General features: G+C 36.9%; 1 long non-coding RNA gene across 1 annotated transcript; it reads right to left on the reverse strand.

The window, feature by feature from the left end:
• Positions 1-18,546: 18,546 nt before the first annotated feature.
• Positions 18,547-21,256, reverse strand: LOC122605948. The gene is made up of 2 exons (XR_006324761.1): positions 21,047-21,256; positions 18,547-19,801 (listed from the first exon to the last, which is right to left on the reverse strand). It is a non-coding gene; the product is annotated as an uncharacterized LOC122605948 (long non-coding RNA).
• Positions 21,257-21,270: the final 14 nt, after the last annotated feature.

The following is a 21,270-nucleotide window of genomic DNA, read 5'->3' on the forward strand; positions in this document are numbered from 1 at the left end:
ACAATTAGGGACCCATCAGCAGCCATGATGTCCCCACTTTCAGCGGTTGCCACTGGAATGACAAGAGGTGATCCAGATCCTCTTTTTTCTTCACCAGTTCCTTCTACTTGTACTGGGAAGTGGTTACCGAGGCAGTTTCCTGACCAATTTCTACAGAATCTTGATGAGTATATTCAGGAAGGGTTGATACCAGAATTCCGTCTCTCCTAAGAAGACGAGTTCTATTCCTTGGCCTGGTGGGGTTAGGTGGAATTTCAAAAATATTCACACCAGGCTGCTGAAGATCTGGGGCGATCTGGGAAATAGGTTGCACTCTTTCAACAGTAATATCATCAGCAATTTCCTCATCGTTATGAGGCTCACCAGCAACCTCTTCATCAGGTGATGATGCAATTGCATCTTCTTGAATTCTGAATTGATAAAGCATCACCGATGGAATGTTGACCTTAGTAGAAGATGAGGTCAACTGGTTGAGGTCCCTCAGATATTCACGCATTGAAAAATGAGTTGTATTTACAGAGTACTCATTCTTCAAGGCCCTTCTGAATATGATGGACAGAAATCGAATGTATGGAATGAAGGCCTTCCTGTTCTTGACCCTCAATCTGTCCACCAGATCATTAAAGAAGATCTGGGCAAAGTCCACCCTGTACCCATTCCATAAGCAGTAAGCAATCTGGAGCTGTGTCTGGTTTATCTGATCTAAACCTCCAGAACTGCCACCCAAACACTCAACAAGATGAGTGAAGAAATACCTCCATGAATCTGTCAGCCTGCTCATATATACAGTGCCCTTCTTGAGCAGCTGACCATTCTCATCCACTATTTCTGTGTGCCCCATCAACTTGCACACCTCCCTGGTATTGATTCCAGATGGAATCTCAATGGACATTTCATTCTCATCGAAGTAATTCATCCTCAGGGCATCTCTGAGGGAATCAACAGTAATGGTGAAGTGTTTGGTGCCTTGTTTTAATGTGTAGTGGATGGATTCATTATTTTCCACGTACACAGCAGTATACCAGAATTCACAAAGATAGTCATGATACATTTTGCCCGGATTTAGGGTTAGGGCACCATAGAGTGGACTACTCAAGAAGAAGGTGTTCAACCTTCCAATGATAGAAGTGGCGGTGTGATTTGTTGAGAGTTTTGCCATCCAGTTATTCATGTTTATGCGGATGTCATCAGCAGAAAGAGATATATGAGTTGCCTTCTTGACATTATCAGCAGGAGTATAATTTGCGGCTAGAAGATTTTTAGGAGATGGTTTAGGAGCCATTTTAGATATATGAAAATGAAAGTGAAGGAATTTAAGATTGAAAACAGAAATTTAAGAAGAGAGATGATGATGATTGGAGAGTAAATGAAGAATGAAATAAATGAAGGAATTTTGAAGATTTGGGAGTAAATGATTTTTCGAGATAAAACTAAAGGTGAAGGTAAATAGGGGTATTTATAGAGGAAAGAGAAAATGGAATTCAAATTGGTAAGTTTGAAAAATTTCAAAACAATTTTGATCGGTCTTGACATCTGCATTTAATGTTTCCCATCACACATAAATGTATGACGGTTGACAGCCCACAAAAATTATCCACTTGCACTTTTTGTCTTCCCAAGGTAACAAAACCATCATTTTAAGTTGAAAAAGTCATGCCACGTAAGGTGAACAGTAACTGTCCAGACGAAAAATTTGTATGGTTGACATGCACTATCTTTAAGTATTAAAAAAATAATGACTTGACACACAAAGACTCATTTTAATGCATCTGGAAGTTGACTGGACACTCCAGTTTCACTAGTGGAATAGGCCAGTAGAACATGCACTAATGGTACACTGGAGGGACACTCCAGAAGTACCCAGATTTGACCATTCTGGTAATCCTCAAACATGCATATCAACTAATATAAACAAATGAGAGGGACATATTTACAAAGCAACTGAAGTTACTTCAAACATGCACATCAACTTATCCAGTATTAATGAGAGGGACACATTTACAAGGTACTAGAAACATTTTTCAGAAAAATTTGTCCAGTGAGAAAATAAATTAATAAATTCCCTTTGAAGCTTATATATATATAAAAAAATGTGGTCTGAGTCTTTCCCCCTGGAATGGTGATCCATAAATCTATTAGTGTAAAGATAGTATCACAAAGGCGTTCGATAGCTTTACTGGTATAGATTTATAAATCTGGAATCAAAGAACCCTGCCAGTGTCACAAAGGCGTTCATAACAAGGTTCCAGATTAAGGGTTCAACATTCCCAACTCACTGACAAGATTTTGAAAAGTTTTCTCATCCTAAGGTTTTGTAAATATGTCAGCAAGTTGTTTGTCAGTGGGAATGAAGTGGATTTCAACATCATTTTTCATTACATGATCACGAATAAAATGATACCTGACATCAATGTGTTTCGCCGTAGAGTGCATGACTGGGTTGTTTGAGATAGCAATGGCACTGGTATTATCACAAAAGATAGGGGTCTTTGAATACTTAATACCATAATCAAGCAACTGGTGCTTCATCCAGAGTATCTGAGCACAACAACTAGCTGCAGACACATATTCTGCTTCAGCAGTGGATAAAGAGAATGAAGTTTGCTTCTTACGGGTCCAACTCACCAGTTTGTCACCAAGGAAAAGACATCCACCAGTAGTGGATTTCCTATCTATCTTACAACCTGTATGATCTGAATCTGAATAACCCATTAGATCTAAGCCTGAGCCTTTGGGATACCAAAGGCTCAAACTGGGAGTACCCTTAAGGTACTTCAGAATGCGCTTTACAGCCGCCATATGAGATTCTTTTGGGTTAGACTGATATCTGGCACAAAGACATGTTGCAAACATTATATCTGGTCTACTGGCAGTTAAATACATTAGTGAACCAATCATGCCTCTATAGACAGTGGTGTTCACTGGCTTCCCATCAGGGTCTGAATCTATTGTTAAAGGTGCAGAAATAGGAGTTGATGAATAAAAGTACCATCACTGATTTGTTTAATCTGGAGTCCAAGAAAAAATGTTAATTCACCCATTAAACTCATTTCAAACTTTGAAGACATGATTTTTGAAAATTTCTTGCACAAAGATTCATCAGTAGAACCAATAATAATATCATCAACATAAACTTGTACCAACAGAAGATTACCTCTTTCACGAAGAATAAATAAGGTATTGTCAATTGCACCTCTTTTGAAACCATTTGCTGATAAGTGTTTGGTCAGAGTATCATACCAGGCTCTAGAGGCTTGTCTGAGGCCATACAGTGCCTTGTCCAGACGATATACCCAATGTGGATGCTTTTCATCAATGAAGCCTGGAGGTTGCTTGACAAAAACTTCTTCTTCTAATTCTCCATTCAAAAATGCACTTTTTACGTCCATCTGGTAGACCTTAAACTTATGATGAGCAGCAAAGGCTAAAAACATTCTGATGGCTTCTAATCTTGCTACTGGTGGAAAAGATTCTTCAAAATCAAGATCTGTCTAGACGTACCCTTGTGCCACCAATCTGGCCTTATTTCTGATCACATGACCATCTTCATCAACCTTATTCCTGAAGACCCATCTGGTTCCAATTGGTTCTTTCTTGCCAACTGGAGGAGGAACCAGATTCCAAACTTTATTTCGTTCGAACTGGTGAAGCTCTTCTTGCATAGCTATCACCCAGCTTGGGTCATTCATTGCCTCGTCAATCTTCTTCGGTTCAATCAGTGATAAGAAGCTGACATATAAACATTGTTCACTGGAGGCACTTCTGGTCTGAACCCCTCTACTGGAGTCACCGATAATCTGGTTGATTGGGTGAGCTTTTGTCCACTTAGAGTATTGACCAGGATTGTTTCTTACAACAATATCAGTGCAAGAGTTCAATTGATTCTTTGGAGTAGGATCTTGCCAGACAACTTCAGCATCTTCATCAGAATCTGTAAGATCATGATTTGCATCATGAAATTCTTCATTTAAAGGCATTTCTTGGATTACTGGCTCAAAATCAATTGAATCTGATACTGGAGGAGTAGTACGAACATCTGATCCAATAACAAGTTCAGAGGGTAGTTTGAAACTTATTGAAGATTAGAATGAAATATTACTGGAAGGTTTTTCAAATTGCACTGGTTCCAAGTCAGGATGACTGGAAACATCTTCAGATGAATCTTTATTGTAGTTGATAGGATCAGATTCACCAAAGATAATTGGACTTTCTGGGGAGAATTAAGGGTTGGACTTTGATTGATTGCTTCATTTGACTCATCAAATGTGACATGTATTGACTCCTGGACCTTTTCCAGTCTTTTGTTGTAGACCCTGAAGGCTTTGCGAATGACTGAATATCCTAAGAAATATCCTTCATCAGCTTTGGCATCAAATTTTCCTAACTGACTGGAGTCGTTCAGGATGTATACTGGACATCCAAAAATGTGAAAATAACCAATATTTGGTTTTCTATTTCTCAATATTTCATAGGATGTCTTCTTGTGTCTCTTCACGTATACTGAGCGATTTTGAGTGTGACAAGCAGTTGCAATTGCTTCAGCCCGGTACATTTTAGGAAGACCAGATTCAGCAAGCATACTCCTGGCAGCTTCTATCAGCATTCTGTTCTTTCTTTCTACAACCCCATTCTGTTCTGGTGTGTGTGCTGATGAGAAATTCTGGGAGATGACAGTGTTAGTGCAGAATTTCTCCAAAGTTGCATTCTGGAATTCTGTTCCATTATCACTTCTTAACTGGCACATTTTTAGCTTGTATATAAGTTCAATTTTCTTGATAAGAGCGATGATTTCAGCAGCAGTTTCATTCTTTGATTTAAGAAATATTACCCAACAATATCTGGAGTATTCATCAACAACTACCAGGGTATATTTCTTTCCAGCACAAGTCTAAACATTCACTGGACCAAAGAGGTCCATATGAAGCATATGAAGAGGTTCAGATATGCTAAAATTCTGTTTTGTCTTGAAACTAGTGCCTTTTTGCTTCCCCATCTCACATCCTGGACATAGCCTTTCGTTTTTGAAGGAGACATAAGGTATCCCATCTACAAGTTATTTTCTGGACAACTTGTTGATATTCTTGAAATTTAAATGGGATAACCTTTTATGCCATAGCCAGTTTGTGTCTTCATCAGCCTTGGTATAGAAACACTGCTCTGAAGGAGAGCTTTCTATATCCATCACGTACACATTCCTTTTTCTGGGAGCAATCAATACTACCTTCCAATCCTTATTAAATACGATGCCTTGAGAGATGTTAAATAACACCTGGTAGCCATCATCACACAACTGGCTCACACTTATGAGATTATATTTCAACCCATTTACATAAGCCACTCATCTGAATTTGACTTGACCATTGTTCAGAACACCGTATCCCTCAGTCTTTCCTGAACCATCATTTCCAAAAGTAATGGAGGGTCCGTCTGAAACTTCGAACTCCTCCAGCAGGGTCTTACATCCGGTCATTGTCCTGCCAGCAGCGCTGTCAAGATACCAAATATATTTCTTTCGATCGCCCTGCACATCCACCATATTATTAGTTTAAAGGTTTGCGAACCCATCGACTGATGGGTTCTCTGGATCCACAAGGATGGATCCCAGCAGGTATCTGGTTGATTTCACTTTCAAAAATAGTGGGTTTCTCAGTAAACACCACTGGAACTGACAGTTTTGAAACCATTTTCTTTTTCTTGTCAATAGGTGTGCTCGATTTTTCTTTCTTGGAAAAAGGTTTTGTATTTTTTTTAGGGCCAGATGAAGTACCCTCAAAATTATTAATTCTTGCATTACAATTTTGAACTTGACGAGCCAGTAGTTGAAATTGACTCTCCAGCCTTAAAAAAATATTTTCTTCCGATGACACCATAGCCTTTCCAGTTGACTGTACTTTTGGCTTAGGTGGAGGAAAAAATTCTTCTTTTTCTGAACCTGGGGTTCTTTAGAAGAAGAATCCCAGGAACAACATACTTCTTTTTCCAGTTGACTGTTCTTTTTCATAACATCAAATCCTTGCTCAAATCCATTTTGACCCATTTCAAACCCTAATTCGTTTTTACCCGATTTCTGACCCGAATTTGCTTGAAATCAACTAGAAACAAGTTAATAAACATAAAATGATAACTATGAGTTGAGTTTAACTTAGCAAAATCTTCACCAAGTGCTCAAACCCAAATTTGACCCGAAATGGAAGATTTCTTTAGTTTGAAGAACCAAATTTTTGATATGTTGTTTAGAAGATGATAAGGATAATTATTCTTGTGAAGTTTAGCTTAAAACAACCATTTTTGATGCAAGAGTCTAAGGAGAAGGATATGAGTGTTAGTGTGTGTGTTCTTGGGAAGGAGGTAGAGAGAAATAGAAGAGTAGGTGAATGAATGGATGGGAGGGAGGATAGGGTGTAAGAGTTGGGTCATGGGTCATAACCATGGGTTGACCCATCTACACTCCTAGTTCATAAATTCATCGTTAGTTATCGTGTCACATAATGAGTCGATAATTTGACCTGTCAAGCATCTCATCAATCATAATGTCCCGAAACGAAACGTTTTCATTAATAATAAAAGTTATTGGTCAAGTTAAGCGGAAAGTCAAACGATCAGAATTGACGGATGTTACATCATTCCCCCGTTAAAAGAATTTCGTCCCAAAATTCAACAAAACGCTAATCATCAAACAAATGTCGGTACTTAGATCTTGCAGGACTCTCTTGCCCCCATGTGAACTCGGCTCTACATCTAGCATCCCATCTAACTTAGGAAACCGGCTGGCGCTTATTCTTTAGTTTCTGACTTTACCATCTAGGGTTTCACCGGTTCTTCAACAAGTTTAAGCTCTTGTCTACTTGGTCCCTGTCCATCGACACGTGAAGACTGGGGTGCACCCAAACACTTGTGAAACTTACAAATATGCAATGCCATGAGATTTTGAGTAACTCCAATGGTCTACGCTTCACCCCGGCATACCTCTTTTGTCGTTCACGGGTTAGTTGCAATCCCTTGATTTGGGAATTCATCTTCGTTGTTTTTCAGAAGTACAATTCTTCCTACCATAAGGTGTCCTAACGGGTGCCATTTTATCGCTAGTATGATATCTATTATTATGCGAGAGTTAAATCAACGGTAAGTGATTTCCCAAACTACCACTAAAGTCATTAGTACACGTTCTCAACATGTTCATAGTGTTCTTTCGTCTTGTCCCTCCATTTGATGATGAAGTATCATGCTCATATCGAGATGACTACTCATAGCTTGTTGAAAGGCTCTTAAAAATTTTAAGTTATCCCGGCATCTCTATCGAAGATGATAGAAACCGGAACTCCATGCTTAGACACCACTTCCTTGAAGTATAATAGCGCCATGGTGTCAAATTAATCAGTTTCACGGATTGCAAAAAGTTTATTCGACTCCGTTAGCCGATTCTCAATCACTCAACTCATATCACCATCCCTTCTTGTCTTCGGTAACTTCGTGTTGAAGTTCATTGCTATTCGTTCCCATTTCCATTCTTGCTCCACCTGATACACCATCAATCCAGGTAGCTCCTTGTGATCGGTCTTAACTTGTAAGCGAGTGAGGCACTCACTCACATATTTAGCCACATTATGCTCCATTCCCGGCTTCCAGTAAAAATCCTATAAATTGGAACACTTCTTATCCGACCTGAGATGGATTGACTAAGTTGAATTGTGGCCTTCATCCACAAGAGAGGTTCTTAGATTGCCCAGAAATGGAAACCCAGAGCCTCTCAACCTAATATGACCCATTTCCTTCTTTTGGGTTAAATTATTGCCCCACATCGTCCAAACCTTCATTACCAAAGTTCTCCGGTGGTGTAGGTTGCATTTGAGTTTTAACTGATCGGCCACACATATTTTGCCCTACCGTGAGGTTCATTACCCTTGCTTGCCTCGCCTTGACCTTCATAGTCACCCAAGGGGTTCAAACCATCTCCTTTTGTTTCATGTTCCACTAGTTTCGGTCCAATTTTCGTATTTGGTTATGGCAAGTCTATAAGGAGCTTTAGCTATGAGCGTGGCGTTAAAGATCAAATCAATACAAAAGTCGAGTTGTCGAGACAGAAGTAATCTCGGTAAGTTATCCAGAAAGACTTCGAAGAAGTCACGAACAATAGGGACGATCTATAATTCCTACTCATGGGACGGTATCACTAAGGACTTGGAGTTAGCAAAATCGGATATTTCGCATGGAACCCTAAGAATCTCACCGTTAGAAAAGGACGTTTTTAACAACTCTCTTGCCACCAGCATTAATCACATTACTCGCCGTCCTCTAATCCACACCCGCAATGATGTCAAGGTTCCGATTGTCAAGAGGTTTAGGGCCAATAAGAATTTGACGTCGTTCAATGTTAAATATCATTACACATAATTGACAAACTTATATAGCATGCTACTAACCTTTTAAGGATTGGGATTTAAAATCAGGCATACGGAAACTTGATTAATCAAAGGAATCAAGCAAAAGGAAGTAAGGCTATAATCGGTCCTAAAATCAAATAGCATCGCGTTGTAGTGGTCATGAAGAAGGAATGTACCCGTCACCACTTCTGAATCGTTGCGGGCTTCATTAGCATCTCTTGTGTGACTTGCATAATGGCACTCCCTTGGCACCTCGTTCCCATGCTTATGAACTCCCGGTTCCGTTTTAGGTTAAGCGTTCAATTATATCAACCTTCACCAATCGTATACGTGTATATGTACCACTCAGTATCGTCTACACTTTAACTCCACCTCTGCGACATTTGTGTTTGTGAAACTTTATGTGTTGGGAAGAATTTTTTTTTTTTAATTTATTTTAGGTTAGTCTAACCCGGGTTGCTCCTCCCCACTCAATAAAATGTATAGTCGTATAACAGCTCAAGATGAAATCGTCATGTTCCGTTGTCGCCATCGATATTGACTCCGCAGTTAACGTACTCCATTGTTATGCGTTTATGCTAATCAACTTAGTTAACTAGGGCATTGTCCTAAGTTTAAATCTTAATAGCGTATAATACAATGAGACTCTCACAATCATAATGCAATTATATCTCTAATCGCTAAGCTGCTAACTAAGCTATAAAGTGACAAGGGGGGTAATTCAGCCAAGTAATCTTTAATTGTCATACTAATTTATACATTCAGTTGTTCATGAAACCATTTACATCCATGCATGCATTTTAAATCCCTAACTATGTATTCAATAAGCAAGTTAGGCAACAAAATTTCGAGATATTCAAACTATTAGACTAGTATGGCAACCTATACATACAATTGCCCAAGATTTCAATTACCTTTACTCATGTATAACCTATTTCCGTCACATCCTGGATAAAATCACGCCTAATATGTGTTCTCATATTCATGCAATGAAACTAGTGTGTTAAGTCCATTCATATAACTCTTTGTCGATTAATACATTTTACGCATGCATCACCAATTATCTTATATCCTGCATACAACCTAGTTTAACAAGGTCTCATGTATATAATTCAGCCTAACAACATAATTTATACATGCCAACTATCAAATAAGTACACCAATCCTTTAATAAAAGTATTCTTTGATTAACACACCCACATGCATTATCAAATGTCTTATATTGTGCTTACAACCAAGCTTAACAATCTCTTATACATGTTCAAGTTCACATACTATTAGACAAAACATCCTCATTCTTTACCATAATGTCAAACTTATTCCAAATCATGGATGTCTAGACGAATCAACACTAAATTCCTCAGCAACTAAACGATTCAAAATTGCATCTAAAACATTTGAAACAACATGGCAGACGTGTTTCATATTACTACGCTAAGGACAATATATCAAAGTTCCCAAGTAATCGTTATCTATCATGTTCCTATGCCAAGTTCACAACACTTATCCACCATCAAAGCCAAATACTCATATTCACCACATTATACAATCTAAGTAACTAATACAAATGGTTCAAAGTATAATCCAAATTCGATATGCTTTCTAGTTATTGATCGAGTTTGTATACAGGGTATACCAGCGGCTAACCCTCCACCCAATCAACTTCCATAAAGCATGTCGGTTCCTTATTATACCCTAAGCCAAGTGCGTGCAATCCGTGATGTCATTAACTTGTTGTAAAACCGGGTAACCATAAAATAGTTGATCAGGCTCTTTTAGGGTTGCCACAGTGCTACATCAAGTTAACGCCATAACTTCATTTTGCCCTAAATTATCAATTAACACCAATCCACAACACCAATCCATCTCAACACAATCAAGCTCAAATCAATGTACACGTTAATCACATTGTACTCATCACACACAACACATTGCCCACCTTGTACACATCACAAAACAACACGTTGTCCAATTGTACTCACATCATAACATAAATGGTCCTATCTACGAACTCACAATGCAAAACTTTCAGGGTTTATACAATTTCACGTTGCACAAAACATTCCTAACCATGCATGCTATATGAAGAGTTTTAAGATAAGTCGTAGTCTAGGTCAAACCGCCTAATTCTCTACGACCTGCATGGGCCACCATTCTGTAACACCCCGAGCTAGGCTCGAAATATTACCGAAAAGATATAGTGTATGCATGAAATTATCGCAGAATAAGTCTAAATGAATAAAAGGGATCCGGTGAATCCAACCTCAATATAAAGTACAAAATGCACAATTAAAGGACGACTATCGATCCTAAGCATAAAGTATAGCAATGGGCGAATGAATCCTTGATCCACGAAAGTCCAAGCCCGAGTCCAACATAAGTATCAATCAAACTTCACATCCAAGAAATTCTTGATTACCTGAAAAGTGTACTAAACAAGGTCAACACGAGGTTGGTGAGTTCGTAGTAATGGTTCACAAGGAACCATTGACAATAGTCACAATGTAAAATCACAACAAGGATACATAGCATAAAATAGTCACGTGTAAAAGATGAGCACAAGTGGTGAAAATATCCAAGTCATGTATTGTGTGTATGCATATGTCGGGACGGATATCCAATGTAGACTAACAATGTCACAATGTCATATCAGAATAAGATCATATGTGTAGTTGCGTGTAAAGCGCGAAAATATGTATAGTTGCGTGTAAAGCGCGACAATATGTATAAGTTGCGTGTAAAGCGTGAAAATATGTATAGTTGCGTGTAAAGCGCGACAATATGTATAAGTTGCGTGTAAAGCGCGAAAATATGTATAGTTGCGTGTGAAGCGCGACAATATGTATAAGTTGCGTGTAAAGCGCGAAAATATGTATAAGTTGCGTGTAAAGCGCGAAAATATGTATAGTTGCGTGTAAAGCGCGATAATATGTATAAGTTGCGTGTAAAACACGACAATATGTATAAGTTGCGTGTAAAGCGCGAAAATATGTATAGTTGCGTGTAAAGCGCGACAATATGTATAAGTTGCGTGTAAAGCGCGAAAATATGTATAAGTCGCGTGTAAAGCGCGAAAATATGTAAAGTTGCGTGTAAAACGCGACAATATGTATAAGTTGCGTGTAAAGCGCGTACATATGTATAGTTGCGTGTAAAGCGCGTAAAGTCTCTCATCCCACAATCATCCAAACCACCATGAACATACATTTCATACGACTTTACATTTAAGGAATCATTGATGCTTATATATAGGGTCACCCGCAGCCTTCTCACCACATCTCAAATTCATTAAATGTATCATCGTCTTCCATATATGTACAACTATCCTAACCACATCTCACAATCATAAATGAATGTATAATCAACCAACTGACATATGAGTATCTGATGCATAGTAAATACGTGTAATGAATGGCCACAAGTAGTGCCAATATCGAATCATGCATAGTATGTATGTCCATGTCATAATGCATATCAAATGTATGTCAACCATGTCACTAAAGTACCAAATAAGGTGTGCTTGCTTGTAAACCGCTCCAATCGTGTCTAACAATGCGTATATGTTCATAGCATTACAATTAAGCCAAACCAATCCAAACAATCAACAAATCCATCAAACCGACAACAAACAATTCAAGAAATCAAACAAGTAGTAAGACAATCATAACTCAAGCCAATCAAGCTATCAATCAAACAATCAAACGTGTATGTATACACTTTTCAGCCCGAATCTCATTTGAGTAGGGTGCTACAGAACTCACCTTGATCGGCAATGAGAAGTTAAGATCGAGTTAAGCTGAGTTTATAAACGTTCAACGATCGCCACGTGTCCACAACCTATCAATGTACATCACATTACATTCAATTCCAACTCTAATAACCTTAACAAGTTGGTCTAGCAAGTTTAAGTCGAGTCACAAACCCACCAACGCTTAAACAACCTTCCCGAGTATAAATAAGACACTTAGACTCGACATTTTTAAAAATGTAGGAAGATTCATCCCACATAAATGTTATCAAAACTAGACTCTCTTACGATTCCAACGATAGGTCATATGACTCGATTGGACTTACGGATCAAAAGTTATAAGTATATACGTATATAGTTTGAGTTAAAATCTCAAGTTTGATTCCAAAAGTGACTCTCGACTTTGAACGAATGGTTTGTCTTGTGTAGGGCACCAATAAGGTCATAAGAGTACATTCCGGAAAGGTCGGGACGATCCTAGGAAGCTAAAACTAAAGCTAGGAAAATGTTGAGAAATTAAAAGCCCCAATTGCACCGCAACAGAAAAACAGGCATTTAAGTTGCCCCGCAACTTGAATAGTTGCGCCGCAACCCACCCAGATCATCACCAGCAACAGCATTTCGAGCCAAACACCCCCAAAACTCCATTTTTGACCCAAGGATCGATCTAGGAAGGTTCAAGACATGTTTTGAAGCATAAACTAACATCATTTGACATAAACAAACATAACCCACATCTTAGATTCCATTCATAACATCAAATCCTTGCTTAAGTCCATTTTGACCCATTTCAAACCCTAATTCATTTTTACCCGATTTGTGACCCGAATTTGCTTGAAATTAACTAGAAACAAGTTAATAAACATAAAATGATAACTATGGGTTGAGTTTATTTACTTACCAAAATCTTCACCAAGTGCTCAAACCCGAATTTGACCCGAAATGGAAGATTTCTTAAGTTTGAAGAACCAAATTTTTGATATGTTGTTTAGAAGATGATAAGGATAATTATTCTTGTGAAGTTTAGCTTAAAACAATCATTTTTGATGCAAGAATCTAAGGAGAAGGAGATGAGTATTAGTGTGTGTGTTCTTGGGAAGGAAGTAGAAAGAAATAGAAGAGTGGGTGAATGAATGGATGGGAGGGAGGATAGGGTGTAAGAGTTGGGTCATGGGTCTTGGGTCATAACCATGGGTTGACCCATCTACACTCCTAGTTCATAAATTCATCGCTAGTTATCGTGTCACATAATGAGTCGATAATTTGACCTGTCAAGCATCTCATCAATCATAATGTCCCGAAACGAAACGTTTTCATTAATAATATAATTTATTGGTCAAGTTAAGCGGAAAGTCAAACGATCAGAATTGACGGATGTTACAGTCAGAGACCTTGGAAAGTTTATTAGGGTCCCTGCCACCGAAACCTCACAGATTTAACGAGAGAATATTCATTTATGTAACAACCCCTCACGCAAAACATTGACCAAAGATCTTAAAGCATCATTATCTAATGGAATTTCCAATCCAAAAAAACCTCTCAAAATTTGTAATTCTGTATGACATTTAGTGCTTTGCTAGATGTCTTTTTATTAATAATATATATTGCCATTCTAATAATTAGTTGATTGCCATCTTAGATTTTCGCTTAGTTGTAAACTAATCATAAATTTTAGTTGTTTATTATTATTATTATTATTATTATTATTATTATTACTATTATTATTATTATTATTATTATTTTATTAAAAACAACTTTTATAGAAACTTTTAAAAAGTTTATTATTTAAAGTCTATGTGGAACCTTTTTTAAAATGACCTTGTCAAATTGTTAAACTTTTTGTTTATTTTTTGTTATTAAAAAATTTAATTCAATTTAATTTAATTAGTTATTAAAATTATCTTTAACTTTGTATGCTACAATGTTTACTTAAATATTATTATCATAACTAATTGTCTTATCATGCAACTCATAGTTATAATCTAGTTTTTTTATATACATAAATAATTTCCATAAAAGCCCAACAAGTTTATCTATCAAGTTAGAAGTTCGGAAGCTGAATTTGCCAATTAGAAATTAGTAAAAGTGAGAGTGGTAGCATGGAACAAGTTTGAAACTAAGAAAAGAACTCGGATAGTATAGTCGGTGTCTATTTTTCCGCAAGAAATTCTTAAGTGTATCCAACTTGATCTCAAAGATGTATATATATCATAACTCCACCTGCCATACATAAATATCCCTTAGTCCGCAGATTAACTGTGAGAGAGCGCAGCAAACACATAGTGTATCTAGAAAGAAGTTTTTGTAGGAGTTTCGTCGTGGTATAATCTCAATTGACTTGCGGCTTCGTTAAGGTATCAAACTTGTTAATATTCTTACTCTTGTTTCTACTAGAATCGTAGTAAACATGTTAGGGGGAGAGGTGTAGTGCCACTAAATTGGCTAATTGGCAAGTTTGGCAAGCTATCGGCGAATCATATATCGCCACGTGTCGTTGCCAAAAACTAGCCAAAAAGTAGTCAAAAACTAGTCAAAACATGCGGTATAGTATACGAAAAGTAACCAATTTGCCAATTTCAAAACTAAATAAATGTAACCAGAAATAGTTGTCGAAAAACTAAAAAAAGTGACCGTTTTTTGTAAAAAACAAAACTTGGGCTCAGAATTTGGGGGTCGGGAATTTCGGAAATCGGAGACGCCATGGCTGCTAACCCGAAGGGTTTACCCCGCCAAGATACGCCCCGGATCATCCGAGTCTCATTTTTACGAACATTTGTATCATCATCGCCCATTTTTTCCGGCAACCTAAAAAACTGTTCAACAATATCATCATCGGCTACGAGCTACTTTTTTTGGCTACCTATTGCTTTAATGGAACAAAATCCGGCAACGCCGCCAAGGAAAAATCCGGCATCGCTACCGTAACACTACCAAGGAAAAATCCGGCAATGTAAATATATAAATATACATAAATATACATATATAAGCAGGAAGTCTAATCGGAAACCCAAAAAGGGGTCGCCGGAAAACATCCCACAGTAGCAGAGCAGCAGCAGTTAACCAAGAACCCAGAAAGGGATCGCCGGAAAACCACAAGCCGCCGTAGCAGCAGCAGCAGCAAAGGGCTCACCGGAAAACCCAAGAAAGGGCTCGCCGAAGAACCAATGCAACATGCAAGACCACAGGAAGAAGCAACAGAAAGCACATCGGAAAACCGAAAACCCCAAAAAGGGATCACCGGAAAACCGAAGGAACAAGTAATAACATAGCCAACTACACCTCAGTCAAAGCCAAACAAAGTTTTGGCCGTAAAAGTGAACGTTTTTGGCCGGCGACGGCAAGTATTCTGGCAATAGAAGCCAAGAAAAACGTAAATCGAGCCTCAAAATCGAAAACCCCCAAACATTCTTTTAGGTTTCCGGCGAGCAAAAGAACAAAAAAAAACGGTCACAAAGTACACGCTCCCAACGTTTACAAGGATCGGCCAAAACTAGCCGATATATATAGCCAATACTAACCGATTAAACTTGCCAATACAAGCCGATGGAGATGCTATAGTGTAGCCGATTAGCCGATGCTTGCCGATGGTTTTGCCGATAAAACTAGTCGACTACACCTCTCCCCCTTAGCTAGTCGATTGGTTGAGTTTAGTTAGATTGTCGCACCACATAAACATGTTATAAGACATCTAAAATCGAACGGATAATCGTCAAGTCTTATAAATTATGTTTTCAACACATACGAGCTATATATAGTTTTCATAGTAATTTATGCACTTAAGAAACAAAAACCACTGTTTGAAAGGTAGTTGCATACGGTCATGACTTTATTATATTCCAGTGATTCTAGTTTAGTAAAATTATGTGATAATTCATCATACACATCTGTGATTCAAGCTTCGTATACTGTCCAATTAGATGTTATTCGTATCTCGAATGCTAAGTATTAACTCGTTGTTCAAAAAAAAGTACTATATCAGTATATCTATACTTATTATTATAAAGCATCGACCCCTCTTTCTATTCTCAAATTATAACTTTAAACTACCAAAAATAGCTCTCTTATTTATTCACTAATTTATACGTTTTACCTAATATCCCTATAATACCCTTAATGAAATAATTTACAACATAAACCCCACAACTTAATAACTACACCAGTACACTACTACCTTTGATATCAATTACTTTAACATTCACCATCATTGCCGACCCCACCACCCATCACTGTCGCCGTCACTGCCGCTACCCGTCACCACCATAGTCGCCGTTACCACAATCGTTGCCGCATTGGGCGGGAAAACGTCTCATATAATATCACATATCTGCATTATGAAGTTATAATTTTGAGGGCATGTTTGGTATGGTGAAATGCCATCAGAGAAATGGAAATGTATTCATTTCCTTTGTTTGGTTGTGTTTGAGAAATGGGAACACGGAGAATTCGATTTCCTGGGAAAAGCTTTTATGTACTAGTTGATTTCTTCTTGATTGGTAAAGAAAACGATTTCTTTGGATTTTCAATACAAAAAAAAAACACGGAGATAACATTTCTCTCATAATGTGGTTGAAAACAAGGATATAAAAACTCAAGTCACGTGGCTTGCACATTTTACATAGAAATAATTGAAGACTCCAAACCTCAGGTTCTACATCTTCACATATTTATACAATTTTCTCACTACAGTGCATCTCTTCTTTCTTTGCAAATTTCTCAACCCACTCTTTATATGTTCCTCTAAATCTTCTTGATTTTTGGATATATATATAGGGGTTGGGTATTGTAAAACAAGTATTAAAGTAAAACAAATAGGACAAGATCTTGACCCTTAGATCATGGTTAAATTGATGCACGAAGATTCACGAAACAATTGATGTACTATGATTTTTTTGATGCACAGTGATTATCACTATAAAAAAACCTATTGTTTTATTTGTTTTACATTAATACTTGTTTTATTTTACCTAAAACCTATATATATATATATATCTTTATTTTATGTTTGCCTTCTCAATATTCCTTGTTGATAATTGTAAACTTTCTAATTAAAAATTGAAATGCTTTTGCTATGCTTTTACCTTCTTTTTTTGAAAAGTAACTTTTATATATAAACTACCCCGGCTAATCACCGGCAGTACACTGTATAAACATTTACAAGAGTATAAACTTACACCAATTGCTCTAGGCAATACATTTATTCTTCGTTCTATTTCTAAACCACAAATAGCCGAGAGATCTTATATTTTGAATGATTCCTGTCGTGGTCGCTCTAATATTCTCGAATTTCATGTCATTTCTCGCTTTCCATATGCACCAGCAAACTGATGAAGATCAGTCCTTTTATGGCTTCCTTTTCCTGTTTGTTCTTCCTTGACGTTTCATGAAACTCCAGTAAGTCCTTGATGTCGAAAATGAAGAATGGTGCGGTTTTACACCATCGACTAATGAAATGCCAAATCCTAGCAGCCATCCTACAAGTGCAGAAAAGGTGTTCAACTGTTTCGTCTTCTTCACCGCAAAGTACACAAATCGGTTCCTGAGCACAACAATTCCTTGCGCGCAATGCTACCATTGTAGGTATACGATCCATTGCCACTTTCCACATAAAAACATTACACTTCTTAGGAATCTATTTAATCCACACTGCTATGCGTTTACCTAGATAAGCATTTCCTATCATTTTGATCGGAATAGCATACTCCTTTATCTTGGAAACATCAACCATGGGATTAACCATTGGACTTCAACCCCATTTGTTTTATAGCGGTGTCGTGGACGTAAATAATGACAGCAGCCCGTGGAATCGTTGTTGTCGTCTTCTTCTTCGTCGTCTTCATCTTTTTCTTCGCCGAGAGAATGGCTATTGGAATCGTTGCCGTCAACCTCTTCTTCTTTGTTGTCTTCATCTTGTTGTTCACCAAATTGTGGTGGTTATTGTGATTGGAATTTCATCATGGTAAATGTAATATAAAATACAGATGAAGAGGTCCAGATTAGAAAGAAAAAAAATAATTGCCGAAATTTGGTAATGACGATGTAAGAAATCTATATGATCTTTTATTAGGAAATATAATGGAATAGTTTTTATTAAACTTTTATTTATAGTTATAGAATAAAATGTTATTTTAATTTATTTGGTTTTCTTACCAAACACAGGAAATGATTTCCGTTCATTTCTCAGTTCTTACCAAATGAAGAAAATTACTGAATTTCTCCATCAATTTCATTTCTCTCTATTTCATTTCTCGCCTTTATTTCATTTATCTGAAATTCTCCATACCAAACGTCAAGGTTTTAATGATCTTTTAAATTCAACGGATTTTCACATAAATTTTTTACTATATTCACATTTATTTATATACTACCTAATCAACCCAGATTACTATCCAGGCATATTAAACAAATATATATAAAATATTCAATCTAAATCAATTACAGTTTTCATGCCACACCTCTTCATACTCGTGCAAATCTATCCAATAAATACATAGTCACTCCTCTTAAATCATTAAACCGTGGAAACAAAATATATTCCTAACTACTAACTTGCTTACGTTGGCACCAAGATAGCATGTGTCCCCAAAGAATATCCGAAAAGGGGCAATGCAGGAAGAGATGGTTGGTTGCTTCTTCGTGAGAGTTGCAGAGGTGGCAGGTTGATGTTGCGATCCGGATTTGTCTCTTCATAATCTGGTCTTTTGTTGCGATCTGGATCAGGTCAGCCCTCTAACCGAAGACATTAACTTTTAGGGGTGCCAAGTTGTTCCATGGAAAGGTCCAGTACTTAGGCCCGTATGTTGATTTTTGCAGCAATATTCTAACGGATTTAGCAGAGAAGTTGTGAGATGGATCTGGTTTCCTTTGTCATGAGTCACTGCGATTTGAGAGTGTGAGGCTCAATAGCTGAGAGAGCAAGTTCAGAAGCTCTTGCACCTCGGTTGCACCTCAATAGGTTGATTTAAGTTGTTTTAGTTTCAAGCAGGTCAAGTACATGAAACTATAATAAAAAAGGGGGGAATGGGTCAAACAGGCTGAAACATTAGGCATTACACCTATAATGACCTGGAGTATCAAAGAATATAAGTGGATGTTATGACCCATTTGCTTATAAATAGGTCAGTTTGGGTTGCATTTTTATCTCAAATGTGTAACAGGATGAAACCAGCGCAAAGTCTTTTTTAATGCATATAATTTCTATTTTTTCAAAAGATTAGTTAATGGACATAAAACTTTTATAAAATTAAAAAAAAAAGGACAAGAGACATATGCAGTAAACCAAACTCGACCCCTTCTAAAAACTGACCAATTTTTACCCAAAGTGATATGGACCCGTAACTTACCCACCCGACCAGCCCATCTTGCCACCTCTGATGGAATGTCAAATAACTTCAAGGAGCACTTGAAACTACCTTCAAGTGTCTCTACTTTTACAACACATGAAAGCTCTCGTGCATTTCAGTTGTGAAAATTTCCAGCCCAACATTTTCATTCCTGATTCAAATGAAATTCTAGTCCTGGTTGAAGGCTCGTATAAGAGAGTAGCCATTATATAACCTTTCAAAAGCTGGTTTAACGTGACTTCCCAGTCGCTTCAATTTCACATGCCAACTCAAATATAGCACACGAAATCTCCCTATTCAACTATTGAGCTCGTCTTCAGAGGGGACACATTCTAGATGAAACCGTCAAATACAAAAGTAAGTGAAATTATTCAACTAATGGTTTTGAGCGAACACACATTCTTAGATGAAATTATTACCAAAGATCACACAATTTTAGATGAAACCGTCAAATACAAAAGTAAGTGATCAATAGCAAAGCGCTGAAGGTATTTTAAGGATTAAGAAACAGACATGTCAAGGAATGGATGAAGCAGTATAGTAGTTAAAAATGAGCAAATACACCACCACCAATGTTTTCTTAGAGGTTCTTCATAATAACAAATCATGCATTTTCTGATGTAAGAGGCATATCTGCTGACATTTCGTTCATATATGAGATACAGTTCAACTCTGGTATATATGTAGACGTGAAGTTACTTCAAAAGCATATCTAGATAATCTATGTATTTCAATACTTTTATTCAGCTTAAACTGATCAAGCTTTAGTATGGGTTAGCTGAACGGGTCAAGTGATTTTACTAAATTTCTTTAAAACTTTTTCAGATAACAAAACTAATATCCAAATATTAAAGAATTCACGTGAAAAAATATATCATATATCAAGTTCCTATATTAGGTGGCGCGTGATAGTTATAGTATCCATCTCGAAATCTTATGTAAGATGTTAAATATGATAATGGAACTTGAAACTTCAAATCTAACAAAAAAAATAAAATTAAGTTTTTTAATGCTTTCAACATATAAGGTTATTAACTTGCCATCCCTTAGTCCCTTTATTTAATGCGATATTATGACAAACTCCAATAGCAAATGTACTTGCTAAGCATAGTAATTAGACAACAAACTGATAAAAAAAAAAAAAGTAAACTGCACAATTAAGATATATGCCCGCAAAATAAATGCCAAAATCAGTAGCAACTCTTTTAGCCGCCTTGTTTATGAAGATCTAACATTTGCAAGCTTTCAACCCCATTTTAATAAAATACTGCTACTATAGTACTATAATGAAATGAAATCAAAGTAAGTTATGAAGTTTAAAAATCATAGTACACAAAGCCATTCTAATAAAATTATGGAGGCAGGTCATGAACTACGCTATAATCTGTTTAGAATAATCCCACCAGAATTGAAAGTTAGCTATACATATATAAAATTTCAAACACAACATTCTGATTATCCTAACATTTCGGCAAATTGTGAACTAAAAAATAATAAGAACCTGAAAATCGAGATGAAAAAAATAATAATAAAAAATCCTAAAAAATCTCAAATACAACTTATAGGAAAAATTATACCTTAAATGGCTTATAAATTCTTGTCATGGAGGTGGGTGTGACAATTGAAATTAATTTGATGCATCCCTCTTATTTTTAATCCTATTTTTTTTTTTAAGGAGAGAGTGAAATAAAGATCGGTGTTTCAGGGGAAAGTGGAATCAAAATTGGTGTATCTATGGTTTTCTTATGTGAAGCCGTGAAGGGAGGGCGGAAAAAAAATTGAGGATATGTTTTACGAAGAT

The sequence above is a fragment of the Erigeron canadensis genome, chromosome 6 (genome assembly GCF_010389155.1).
Source record: "Erigeron canadensis isolate Cc75 chromosome 6, C_canadensis_v1, whole genome shotgun sequence".
NCBI classification, from domain to species: domain Eukaryota; kingdom Viridiplantae; phylum Streptophyta; class Magnoliopsida; order Asterales; family Asteraceae; genus Erigeron; species Erigeron canadensis.